The following is a 14,561-nucleotide window of genomic DNA, read 5'->3' on the forward strand; positions in this document are numbered from 1 at the left end:
AACTATGTCATTTAGAGACATCTTCATTTTTTTCTGCATTATTGACTATATTCTCCATGCCTTGCATGCCAAAGATGCTCTATGTATCACTGGTTAATATTAGGCTTCAGCCCCTGCAGGTTTCCAAGTAAATGAAAGGTCAATAATGCATGCTACCTGCTGGCTCCAGGCTGGCAGCTTTGCCTACCAATTCAGCATTGCCCATAGTACCATTGCTATAGTTACAGTGGCCCCAAAAGTACTTACAGCTCGTTTCGTATTCATTCTAGCATAATCCTCTCACTTGCTGACCATTAGCAGTGTAATTAATGGGCATTTTCTGATCGATGTACCCTTGCAGATAAATATTATAATAAAGGGTGATTACAGTGAAGAATAATATAGTTGAAAATCACTACCTAGTCGTCACCACTCATTGACAGTGCCATAACAGAATCAGTGAGGTCAGACTGCATAGAAATTATATCAAATAAAGTAATTCCTTTAATTTATTGCACTTTTAATTATTCCATCTTTAATTTAAAGAACAATCTTGCCCCCATACAATGTAGTCTTGAAGCTAAAGAGAATTAATCTAAGGATAACTAATATTCACTTCCCCCAGCATATTTGAAATCAATTTTACCTTAAGCAAAATGTTTTATGAGCCTTTAGTTTACCCTGGGCATCATGCATCTTCATAATTTTCTAATGAGCTTAAGATATCCATGAGCAGAAGCCATGAATCATATTTTTGGTGGCCCTTAAAAACAATTTTTTTCTAACTCTGCTGTAAATTAAGAGATGTGAGAAGATGAGAATAAAATCTCATTACCACTGACAACCTCACAGCTCAATAAACCTGTTTTAAATCTTATTAAGGGGTCCGTTATTTGTCATTTTTAGTAACCTTCATCATCACAGCCAATACCATGCCATCTAATATTGCTTTAAAATACCAGAGTGTAGAGGTCACGCAAAGAGCTGGGGCCATGGAAACCAGCCCTGAGAGGGAGCATAAGAAATTGGACCTCCTTCCAGAGCCTTCGGTTTATTGATAGGCACTGAGCTGTCATCAGGGACAGCTCAGAAGGGGTCAGGGACAAAGGTCTACACAATAAGACTTAACACAACTGTGCCATGCCTTCTCTAGGGTTTCTTGAACACTAGAATCTGAGGAGACATAATGGTCATTTTGCAGGTGAGTCAGAAGGAACACATAACCAAAGTGAGGCCCGCTGCTTAATCACTGCTTATTGGATAAAGATAAAAGAAAAAAAATCTCAAGTAGCCACAGCCTTTATGTATAACAAATGTTCTACATGCAAATTAAAATCATTGTGGATTTTCCTAGGCTGCATTTAATCACAACAGATCAGCTTCTATCACTGGGCAGCAGGCTGTGAAGCTGGTTCCTTTTCCCTGGCCTGGGTATGTTCATGGAAAGATAGAGACTTTGGTGATAATATAAACAAACTGGATTAAAGAGATAGATATGCTACCTAAAGTAAAGACAGCAAACAGCCTTTCCAATAATTCAAGCAAAATTAAAGTGATTTTTAAAAATTCTATGACTGGCTTAGCCGCAACCATTTTTTCCCATTTGTTAGTATTAGAGAAACCATAAATGGAAGTAAGCCTCCAGCTTTAAAATCTGAGATTCATCTTGATTTCCCCTTATGATAAGATAGTCTGTGTGCTGTTGGCAGGGGTTAAATGGAAAATTTAAGTGGAGAAATTTCTGTGTCCTAGAAGGAATGTCAAAAGAGTGTTCATTGGTTTGTAACAGGGCAAGCAGGGCTCCCCACAAAATTACTCTATGAGCACTTCTTACTCCTTCTGTCCCTCAGTTTTGCCCCTTTTCATCACGTTTGATGTACTGAACCCCCTCCCTCAACTAAAATTCACAGGTTCTAAATAAGAGAGAGGAGGTTAATAACAACCTCAAAGGCACTAAATACTTAAAATTTTGCTTACAGGCTATTCGCTATAATTATCAACTGTTTCAGCAGCTTGCTACTCTGATTTCATTCATTTTGGGAATGTAGGTCCTAGCTTGAGATTTCTTTTTAATTATTTCAAATAATTGATAGCAAAATTTCGCATTCTCCTGTAGCTTACCTCTGAGGACGTTCTAATGTCAACAAAGTTCACTATATACCAATCTGCATTGATTTTCCTGTCACCTAATGGCCATGTTGGAACCTTATGTATTTGTCTGATAAGACTGCCATAACAAAATGTCACAGACTGGGTGGCTTAAACAAGAGAATTTAATTGTATCTCAGTTCTGCAGAGTACCATTATGGTCAGTCTGGTGATTGCTCTCTTCCTGGCTTGCAGACACCCACCTTCTCACTGTATGGCACAGAAAAAGAACTGTGGTTTCTCTTCCTCTTCCTCTCCATGATCTGCTAGAGCACCGACTCTAGCAGATTATGACCCCACCCTTATGACTTTATTTAACACTTATCACCTCCTCACAAGACGTATCCTCAAATATCGCCACCTTGGTGGTTAGAGTATCAACATATAAATTTGTGTAGTATGCAGTTCAGTCCATAGCATTCCTCTCCTAGTCCACAAAACTTCATGTCCTCTTGCATGCAAAACATATTCATCATATCCCAATAGCCCCCAAAGTCTTAACTCAATCCAGCACCAATTCTAAAATACAAAGTCTTAGTTAAATATCATCTAAATCAGATATGGATTGAGACTCAAGGAATGGTTCATCCCTAGGCAAAATTTATCTGCATCTGTGAACCTGTGAAAGCAGACAAGTTATCTTCTTCCAAAATGCCATAATGAGACAAACATAAGATAGACATTATCATTCCAAAAGGGATAAATTAGAAAAATGAAAGGGGTAATGGGTCCCAGCAACTCCAAAACCTAGCAAGGCAAATTCTAAGGCTTGAGAATAATCCTCTTTGGTTTGATACTCAGCTTCCCAGACCCACTGTGGCAGCAGCGTCACCTCCACAGCTCTACGCAGGAGTGCAGCCCTCAAGGCTTTGCTGGGTGGTCTCACCCCTATAACTCTGCAGAGTGAACCCCTCCCACCATGGCTTCAGGTAGAGGTTGTCCAACCTGATAAAACCAAAATGGTGGCTCTGGTCATCTCTGAATCATTTTCAGAGTCATTTTTTCTTCTTTTTGAAGAGTAGCACACATTCACAGCCAAATGGCTTGGTCATCCTATCCAGTCAATGCAAGAAATCTGACAACCTTTCTTCATTTTGTCTCATTACCATCCCCTTTAGTTCAGACTGGTGGTGTTTCTGCCTGTATCATTTCATAGATTTTTTATCAAGTAATAGTCTAGCCTTGGTGTTCTCTTCTGAATTTGTTTCTCAATTTTTGCAATATGAATAGGCTCAGAAGTTCCCAAATCTTCAAGTCCTGTTTCCTGTTTTGTTAACAATTCCTTATCTCTGTCCTTTCACATTTTACTCTAAGGAGTCAGGAGGAACCAAGCCACTTCATTAACACTTTGCTTCGAAATCTCCTCAGCGATCTATCCAAGTTCATCACTCACAAGTTCTACCTTCCACAAAACACTGTAACACAGTTCAAGCCAAGTTCTGTTACTTTATAACAATAAATCGGTTTCCAATAATCTGTTCCATATTTCCATTTGATAAAGATGGAATGGCCAACAGAATGGCCTGTAACCTCCGTATTTCTACCATTCTGCTTATGATTATTTATGTATTCTCTAGGAAGTTGGAGGCTTTCTCTATAGCTCTCTGCCTTTCTTCCTAAGCTCTCAATAGAATCACCCTTGACTTCCATATTTCCACGAACAGTTCTTTTCACAGCAATCTTGGTCTTTTCTAGCATGCACCTTAAAACTCCTCTGGTCTCTACCCACTGCTCCGTTCCAAAACTGCTTCCACACTTTTACGTATTTGTTACAGCAGAGCTTCACTTCTCAGTACCAAAATCTGTATTAGTCTGTTCAGGATGCTGTAACAAAATACCATAGGCTGAATTGAATGACTTAAACAGTAGAAATGTATTTTGTCTCAGCTCTAAAGGCTAGAAATTCCAAGATCAAGGTTCTAGCAGAGCTCAGCTTCTGGTGAGGGCTCTCTTCTTGGCTTCCAGATGGCCACCTTCTCACTGTGTCCTCACGTGGCAGAGAGAGAAATCCGTGTTGTCTCTTCCTCTTCTTATAAGGGCACCAACCCTAGTGGATTAGGATCACATCCTGATGACTTCATTTAACCTTTATTACCTCCTTACAAGCCCTATCTCAAAATATAGTCAGATTAGGGGATAAGGCTTTCACATATTAATTGGGGATGGGGAATGCCACAATTCAGCCCTAGCACTTTATATAACAAAAATGTCACATTTCTTTCATAATGTTATTTTAGACTGTCTTTATAGGATACCAAGATTTTAGTTGTGCTTTCATTACTTGCAAAATAAGGAATCCTAACTAATGAATATACTATAAGTATATATTATCTGACGTATATTTCTGACAGTGACAATCAATATAGAGGAAAACAAAAAAAAGGAGAGAAAGAGAGAGAGAGAGAGAATTCCAATGAGAGTAATAATTATAAATGAAATCAGGAAATTGACTGAGAAAGTGACCTGTAAGCAAAGACCTGAGGAGGCAAAGGAGCAAGCCACAGCCCATCTGGGTGAGGAGGGTTAGTGGAAATAACAGCAAATACAAAGCTCCAGGGCAGCACTCTGCCATGTATTTTCTAAGACTAGGAGAAAGACCAGTGTGACTAGACTGTGGAGAACAAGAGGAGAGAAGGTCAGAAAGGAAGAAAAGAGTTAAGCTGGATCTTTTGAAGAGCATATGCAATGGATATACTATTTCAAGCTATAACTTTATTTTCCTCTATTAATATTTGTTTCCATTTCTGTCTGGTAGCAGAAGGGCAGATAGAGTCACTTCAGAGATTCTTCCCTCTCTTTCATTTCCTTGGAGCAGCATAAACATCCTGTCAAATTCAGACAAGATCAAGACATGGGCAGTCTGGGTAGGGGAATCTGATCCTTGGTTAGCCTTTATCCACACAAGCCCCTCATACTCTCAGGTTCTCAGTTCTGATGCAAACCTCTCTGGGACCTAGGCTTGAAGAAGAAAGTGGGGAAAAGGAGGACTACGGGGAGCAAACATATCTTAAATATTTAATATATTAAAATGTCTTAATATCTCAAATACTTAATATCTTAAAATCTTAAATATCTAAAATATCTTAAATATTATCCTATCTTAAAATATTATCTTAAATATCTAAAAATCTTAATATCTTAAATATTTAATATCTTAAAACATTATCTTACCACATGAAACACAGGTGACAAGCTTAACCCTTTTGATTCATCAAAGTCCAGAGTTGCAAAGGCTCATAGAGATTTCCTACATCATTGTCATAATTTTGCAAATGAAGACATGAAGCCCAAAGCAATGGCATAATTCATGTTAGGTCCCATAACAATTTAATGTTGGATTACAGACTAGAAGCCAGATATTTTCATGACCTCCTGCTGCCTCTTAAAAACATAATTCAATTTAACCAATTCCACACAAGTGCCTACTGAGTGTAAGAAACTATGCTAGGCCCAGCAAGTATCCTAAGAGGAGTGAAGAAAATAATGATATCTAAAGTTTTAAACATCCCCTGGGGCCCAGTGAAATGAGGCCTCCTGATGTTACTATTGCTTCTTGCTGACCTGTATTCAAAAATGTCTACTGAAGAGCAAAATAGAAAGTGGATTTAGTAGCCTAAAGATACTCTAAAAGCTTTCTGTTGACAATATTTTGATTAATAAAAAATTGTACTTTTTTCTCCCAGTTTCAAGTCACTTAGGGTAAAACAGCACTCTTGGACATGTAATGAAATCTTATTAAACACTTTGTTCTGTCCGCTCTTCTAAGATGAGCCATGCCTCTGAATCAAGGACTCTTTGAAGTGAAAGGAGAGGGATCTCTAATTTCACTTTTATAGGAAAACTCTTGTCAAAATTCTATCTTGAAGAAGACGGTTTTCTTTCTTTGAATCATCTAATTTTACTTTCAAAATGTAGTTAGACTCTGTCAATTTCTCAGCATTTCCTCTCCATCACCCCAGCCTAAGACACTATCTCATCTTCCCCGAATTACTGCAGTAACTTCCAACTGGTTTTCCAGTCTCTGCCATTTTTGCACCTGAACCTAGCACCCCACCCAACATATACACCAAACAATAACCACATGATCCTTTAAAAATGTAAGCCAGGTCGTGTCACTTCTGTACTCTCAACCTTCCAATGGCCTTCCCTATAACTTAGAATAAAGAAAAAAATCCTTACAAGAGCCTCAACACCCTGCACAGTCTACCCAACTCACATAACCTTTCTGACCTTCTCTCCTCTTGTTCTCCACAGTCTAGTCACACTGGTCTTTCTCCTAGTCTTAGAAAATACATGGCAGAGTGCTGCCCTGGAGCTTTGTATTTGCTGTTATTTCCACTAACCCTCCTCACCCAGATGGGCTGTGGCTTGCTCCTTTGCCTCCTCAGGTCTTTGCTTACAGGTCACTTTCTCAGTCAATTTCCTGATTTCATTTATAATTATTACTCTCATTGGAATTCTCTCTCTCTCTCTCTCTTTCTCTCCTTTTTTTTGTTTTCCTCTATATTGATTGTCACTGTCAGAAATATACGTCAGATAATATATACTTATAGTATATTCATTAGTTAGGATTCCTTATTTTGCAAGTAATGAAAGCACAACTAAAATCAGATTAAACAAAAGGGAATCTATTTACCCAGGTAACTAGAAATTTCAGAAGGAAAACTTTGAAAGAAAATAGTTAAGCACAGTTTCTGCTTCCTGTCATTCATTTTACTCTTTTCACCCCTGTATACTAGCTGTATCTGCAGACAGTCATCTTCTATGGAAGTAAAAAAGCTAGCCGGGTGCGGTGGCTCATGCCTGTAACCCCAGCAATTTGGGAGTCCGAGGTGAGTGGATCACCTGAGGTCAGGAGTTCGAGACCAGCCTGGGCAACATAGTGAAACCCCGACTCTACTAAAAATGCAAAATTAGCCGGGTGTGATGGTGCGCACCTGTAATCCCAGCTATTCAGGAGGCTGAGACAGGAGAATAGCTTAGAACCTGGGAGGCGGAGGTTGCAGTGAGCCAAGATCGTGTCACTGTACTCCAGCCTGGGTGACGGAGGGAGACTCTGTCTCAGAAAAAAAAAAAGAAAGAACGAAAAAAAAAAGTTACTACAGATTCCCAGACTCATCACTTTCAAACCGTGAACACAGCCACGGAGGGTGCGCATTTTGTGCAAATGACCTGCACTTACTCTGACTGGGCCAGCCTTAACCAGTCACAGAAGCCAGTGCAATGTTATGCACTGATTGGCTTAGGCCCAGGTCACTGATCATCCTTTTATCATTCTCTGTGGGAAGGACTATGATTCCTTCATATCAAATAGAGCCCATGCATGGAACTAGGGATGATGTCAAGCCTACTTCCAAGAAGTAAAATAAATGTTGGAGAAACAAGCACAATGTTCATTATAGCTGCTGTGCTATCCTGTGTATATAATCAGAGAAAACTGAATCTCAAAGGTTAAGGCGACATAGCCAGGAAGTGATAGAGTCTGCATTCCAATTGAGGTCTGCCTAAATCCAAAGCCAATACTTTTGGCCATCTGCTACATTTTAGGGGTGGTTCATCCCTCCCAAAACTGTTGTTGAGGTTTAATTGCCAGTGTAGTAGTGTTGAAAGATGGGGTTTAGTGGGAGGTATTTGGGTCATGAGAATTCCACCCTTATTGGTGCCTTGGTCAGTTCTTGCAGGAGTGAGCTGAGGTTCCAGTCTGTTGAGACTGGATTAGTTCTTGTGGGAATGCATTAGTTCCTGTGAAAGTAGGTCGTTATAAAGCAAGAATGCTCTTTCCTTGGCTCCTTCACATGAATTTGCTTCTCCTTTGGCTCTCTGCCATGATATGCTGCAACAGGAAAGCCCTCACTGGAAGCTATCCTCATGCCCTTGAACTCCCAAGCCTGCAGAACCATGAGCCAAAGAAACTTACTTTTTAAATAGATTACTCAGCCTCAGGTATTTTTTATACCATCACAGAATGGACTAAGGCAGAAAATTGGTACTACATGGATACATTAAAATGTAAAAGTGGCCTTGGAACTGGGTTATAGGTAGAGACTGGAAGGATTCCTAGGAGCAAACCAGAAAAAGACAAAAAGATGAGGAAAGGTTTGGAATGTCTTCATTGGATAAGTGATCAAAATACTAATAGAAATATGAACGGTAAAGGCCATTCTGATGAGGTCTCATTTCCCATGGAAATGAGGAACAAGGTGTTGGGAACTGTTAGATCATAGCAAAGAACATGGCTGCATTGTATCCATGCCCATACATGATTTTACAGGCTCAGAATTTTGTTTTGTTTTGTTCCGTTTTTGGTTTTTCTTTTAGACTGTCTCTCTCTGTTGCCTAGGCTGGGTTGCAGAGGCATGAGCTCAGCTCACAGCAAGCTCTGCCTGCCGGATTCAAGTGATTCTCGTGCCTCAGACTCCAGAGTAGCTGGGATTACAGGTTCACTCCACCACACCCAGCTAATTTTTGTGTTTTTAGTAGATGCAAGGTTTCACCACGTTGACCAGGCTGGCCTCAAACTCCTGAGTTCAAGTGATCCACTTGCCATGCCCTCCCAAAGTGCTCGGATTACAGGCGTGAGCCACCATGCCCAGCCAGAATGATTGTATTTTTTATGTGAGAAGGACATGAGTTTTGGAGGCAAGAGGTGAAATTATTAGTTTGCATGTGGTTTGTCCCAGCCAACACTAATGTTGAAGTTTAATTGTTAGTATGGCAGTATTGGGAGGGGGAGCCTAGTGAGAAGTGTTTGGGTCATATGGGTTCCACTTTCGAGGATGGCTTGATGCCATTCTCACAGTAGTGAGTAAATTCTCACTCTCAAGAGACTGGATTAGTTCTTGTGGGAATAAATTAATTCTCATGAGAGGAGGTTGTTATAAAGTGAGAATGCCCTTCATGTGTAGCCCCTTTGCATGTGTCTGCTTCCCCTTTGACTTTCTGCCATACTATGACACAGCAGAAAAGCTCTCACCAGAAGCCAGCACCACGTCCTTTAACTTCCCAGCCTGCAGAACCATGGGCAAAATAAAATTCTTTTTTAAATAAATTACTCAACCTCAAGTATTCTGCTATAGCAATATAAAACATACCAAGACACCATCCTTCACCTTAGCTATCACGTATCCCCATAAGCTGCTCAGGAATTCCTGACTTTTATCTCTATAAAAGACAACTCTAATCTAAATGATTCAAACGAAATGAATGTTCAGGCAATGAAATAAACATTAAACAAATTCATAAGAATATGAGTGGAGTAGGATTCATTCCTCTCTCACACTTTTTACTACTTTCTCTCTTTCTCTATGGGAGAGAGCATGTCTTTTAGCACAGCAACACATCAAAGTTATGCTTTGAAAGAGAGTAAAATTTACTAAGAGGAGAGTTGATTTATCTCGTACATATGAGATAATTCCATTCCATTTAATTCCATTAAAATTGAAAACCTAATTCTGCTAGGTGAAATCTGCCTTTGCCTTCGAGCACAATTTTGAACTTAAGACCTTGCAAAGACGGATTCAGGATCTACAGATGTAGACAGAGAATCAAAAAGACAATGGAGACAACCAAAATGAGGTGAATACCTGGTGTATCTGAGACTGCTTCTATATGGACTGGTGGGTACCACAGTATCATATGATCCGTGGAACATTCTTTGGGAAAAAGCCTAACTGCCCTAGCACCTACAAATAAAATCAATATCGAGATCAGAAGCTTAGGTAAGCTTTTATGTTTACAAGTTTTCTTTAAGCTTTGTATATGTAGATCACGGAGGTTCAAGTGCATCAGTAGAAGTTAGGCCATGTTCCTGCTATCTATTGCACCCTTAGAGTGAACTACTTTAGGCCAAACAGCCAAAATGGTTCACTGAAAAATAAATGAGAATACACACCAAAGGTTCAGAGCATAGCAAGTGAAATAAATTTCTTAACAAGTCAACCTTTGCAAAAGAGAAATGGAGAAGGAAATGTGATGGTGGTAAATAGCTCTATCAACGAGCTTTTAAGAAAGGAAGTTAATGAATTTTCTATTGTAAATAATGTATAATAAAGCAGGCTATTTGACCTTCTCCAACGATTTTAGTTGAAGAATTGTAATCCTAGAGGATAATGCTCAGGGCAAATTATCCATCAAGTTTTGGTATTCATTATACTCATCAACGTGTACTTGGGGCCTGAATAGATCATGACCTACCCAAAGAAGATCCCACAGCCTCCTTTCCTAGAAAAAAAACTGGTTAGTTTTAAAACTAAATTGGCAGAAGGTACAATGACAACTACAATTCTGAGATACAGGGACAGTTTATAATGTACCTCAAGCAAGTTGTTACATATATATTACAGTATATGTGTTATTTATGTGTAATATGGAAACTGTACATGTTTATGGACACGTACATATACATGTACACACCACACACCCACACACACACACTACACATGTTTTTCTCCTTTCCTTTTCTCCCATCCTCCCTTTACCCTATAGTTCCTATAAGACTTGAAGCTGGCTGTTATTAATAGAAGGTGCTATTTTTAATTATTCAGAAAATTCTCATCTTTAATGAGATTATTTCAAATGATTCTGCATAGGCTATGCACTGTAGTAATTAAAAGCACTTTAGAGCTTTAGAGACGTGGTTTTGAGTCTATGCTCCAAAACAGAATCGTTGTGAGACTTTATTCAAGTTATTTAAATTCTTAAGATTCAGTTTCCTCTTCTGAAGAATAGACTTGCTGTGAATATTAAATTATATGTTATTTTAAAGTGTGTAGCAGAGTTTTGAACACATAATAAGTGTTCCAAAGTGGTAGCTAGTATTAAGTTCTGGCTGTTGTGAACATTAACCCCATCTAACATTAGCCAAGGAAATGTACTATTCTATCATCTTCTCAAATGTTTCTGCAGAGGTATGTTTAATGACAGACAGCAGTAGCTTATGTACCACCACTTAGACTCACAAAACATGTGAGCCCATGGGCCTAAACACCCAAAGAATTGAAGGGAGTCTTATCTAAATTTTTCTGCATATTTAAGAATATATGCCTGTTTGTTTTCATATAAAAATGCTTCCAAATTACTAGCACAAAAGAAAATTATTGGTTGAAGAAGATACCAGCCACAGAATAACCAAGTGTAGTAAGCAAAACAAATTTGATAAGCCTGTATTGGGTCATACAATCAGTTTGTAGTCAACTTCCTTTCATTATGAGCTTAGAATATTACTCTTTGGGTATGTTGTGTAATTTCTCAACCATAAATACTCACCAAATGCTGTTCCAACCTTGCTCGCAGGGTTTGGCTAAAGCTAATAGGAGCTTGTCTCATAAAGGGTTTTGTGAGAGGGGTGGTGAGTTGAAATAACTTCACAAGAAGCAGAATAAGAATTATAGTCAAGAAGAGAAAAAGGACAGTCAAATGAGAGCCTTGAGTCAAACGTAAAATACTGAGGTCAAAAGTGAAGTTAAGTGCACCAAGAAATAAATCAAGGCAGGCAATTCAGCAATAAAACTAAGAATGACAGGTTTCTACTGACAGTGTGAAGTGGAAACAGGTAAGCCAGGGAAATGCTTACTATGAACATGAGACTATGCTAGGTGCATAATTGATGCAAACCAAGAAGGTAAGGTCTTTATCCCTCAAAAGGAAATAATTTTAAATAGGCAATAAAGACAACACAAGTATTTTGATTTTTCTTCTTTTTCAGAGCACTATATTAAAATAGCTGACACCTCCTCTACAAGTACCTGGTGTCAGGCTCTGTTCTAAACACTTCACATGAACTAGCTCATTTAATCCTCACAAAATCCCCAAAAAGTGGATACAACTAATTCCCTCATTTTATTTCTATAGAAATAAGCTCAAAGAGGTTAAATAACTTGCCTAAGAGTACACAGCTAATAAGTAGAGGAGCCAAGATTCAAACTCAAACTCATTTGTCTTCAGTGCACCTGTATTTAACCACCAAACTGTCATGTGATTAGGAAATGAAATAGTACTTAGGCTTCAGTAGTAAGGAATTACCCCAGTGGATTCTCAAATATTTACTGATGGCTCAGTGAGAAGAGTTTAGATATGGGGGCTGGGTAGAGTATTGTGTCGAAGGGTAGTTGCTGATGTCAAGGCTAAATCGTGAAGCTTCTGGAATGTCTGTATTATTTATACCCTATAGAGCTGGTTTTGGAGAAGTGAAATATTAGACATCAATAGTTTTTTTTTTTTACAATGGAATATTTCTTTTTTTTATTATACTTTAAGTTTTAGGGTACATGTGCACAACGTGCAGGTTAGTTACATATGTATACATATGCCATGTTGGTATGCTGCCCCCATTAACTTGTCATTTAACATTAGGTATATCTCCTAATGCTATCCCTCCCCCCTCCCCCCACCCCACAACAGGCCCCGGTGTGTGATGTTCCCCTTCCTGTGTCCAAGTGTTCTCATTGCTCAATTCCCACCTATGAGTGAGAACATGTGGTGTTTGGTTTTCTGTCCTTGCGACAGTTTGCTGAGAATGATGGTTTCCAGCCTCATCCATGTTCCTACAAATGACATGAACTCACCCTTTCTTATGGGTGCATAGTATTCCATGGTGTATGTGTGCCACATTTTCTTTTTTTTATTATTATTTAGGTTTTAGGGTACATGTGCACAATGTGCAGGTTTGTTACATATGTATCCATGTGCCATGTTGTTTTGCTGCACCCATTAACTCATCATTTAGCATTAGGTATATCTCCTAATGCTGTCCCTCCCCCCTCCCCCCACCCCACAACAGTCCCCAGAGTGTGATGCTCATCATCACTGGCCATCAGAGAAATGCAAATCAAAATCACAATGAGATACCATCTCACATCAGTTAGAATGGCCAACATTAAAAAGTCAGGAAACAACAGGTGCTGGAGAGGATGTGGAGAAATAGGAACACTTTTACACTGTTGGTGGGGCTGTAAACTAGTTCAACCATTGTGGAAGTCAGTGTGGCGATTCCTCAGGGATCTAGAACTAGAAATACTATTTGACCCAGCCATCCCATTACTGGGTATATACCTAAAGGACTATAAATCATGCTGCTCTAAAGACACATGCACACGTATGTTTATTGCGGCACTACTCACAATAGCAAAGACTTGGAACCAACCCAAATGTCCAACAACGATAGACTGGATTAAGAAAATGTGGCACATATACACCATGGAATACTATGCAGCCATAAAAAATGATGAGTTCATGTCCTTTGTAGGGACATGGATGAAATTGGAAAACATCATTCTCAGTAAACTGTTGCAAGGACAGAAAACCAAACACCACATGTTCTCACTCATAGGTGGGAATTGAACAATGAGAACTCATGGACATCAATAGTTCTTAACGTAGATCTCCGAAGAGATGACAGCAAGCGAGAGGCCATCTTCTGGCAAGAGTGAAAGGAAAGTGAATCGTTTTAGAAAGCAAGCAACGTGTGGAAAATGCTTTTTCCAAGAAGAAAGAATGAGGTAAGGGGGGTTGGTGGGCAAAACATCCTAGAAAAGACTGGTATGTTTGTGAGTACATGTTCAGGTTAAAGGGAAGAGAAACAACTAGAAATAGTATAAGCAACAAACACTGAATTAGTTAATGGACCTGATGAGTTCAGAGGTTACTGGATTCAGACACAGTGGAATTGAGTAATACACCTGATGTTCTTTCTCACCTGCCCTATCTCACAGCCTTGATTTTCTTTGTGTATTATTCTAATTCTATGTTACCACAAAATGATCAGTATATTTCCTCACTGCAACTAAGAAATTTGGCCAGGAGCAACTCAAAAAGCCCTACTTTAAAAACCCACTGAAAAGATACTGTCCCTCTACACCATCCATATACAAATCCCAGGGAAGGATTCTTTGACTGGCTCTGCTTGGATCCTCACTGAAAAGGTTATTCTGACCAGAACTAACTTTGGCCAGGCCTCAGTTACACTTATAGAGAGATAGCGGGGTCTGTTCAAAAATAGGATGAAGGGAGAGGAATATGAGACAAAGTTACCTTTTAACCAGAAACAATCGTTGCTAGAGTCCATGAAAAATGGCATATGAAATTTGTTGGTCTTGAGTCGTGGGAGAATATGGCAGGCCTAGTAATTTGGTAGAGCTGATACAGGCAATTAACTTTCAAACTGGCCCTAGGAACAATCATAGTGATTTCAAGAGTAAAAAATTGTGCACCACCTTCAGGTTGAAAAAGCATTTTCCACACATTGCTTGCTTTCTAAAACGATTCACTTTCCTTTCACTCTTGCGAGAAGATGGCCTCTTACTTGCTGTCATCCCTTCAGAGATCTACGTTAAGAACTATTGATGTCTAATATTTCACTTCTCCAAAACCAGCTCTATAGGATATAAATAATACAGACATTCCAGAAGCTTCACAATTTAGCCTTGACATCAGCAACT

Source organism: Nomascus leucogenys, chromosome 9, assembly GCF_006542625.1.
Source record: "Nomascus leucogenys isolate Asia chromosome 9, Asia_NLE_v1, whole genome shotgun sequence".
Classification (NCBI taxonomy): domain Eukaryota; kingdom Metazoa; phylum Chordata; class Mammalia; order Primates; family Hylobatidae; genus Nomascus; species Nomascus leucogenys.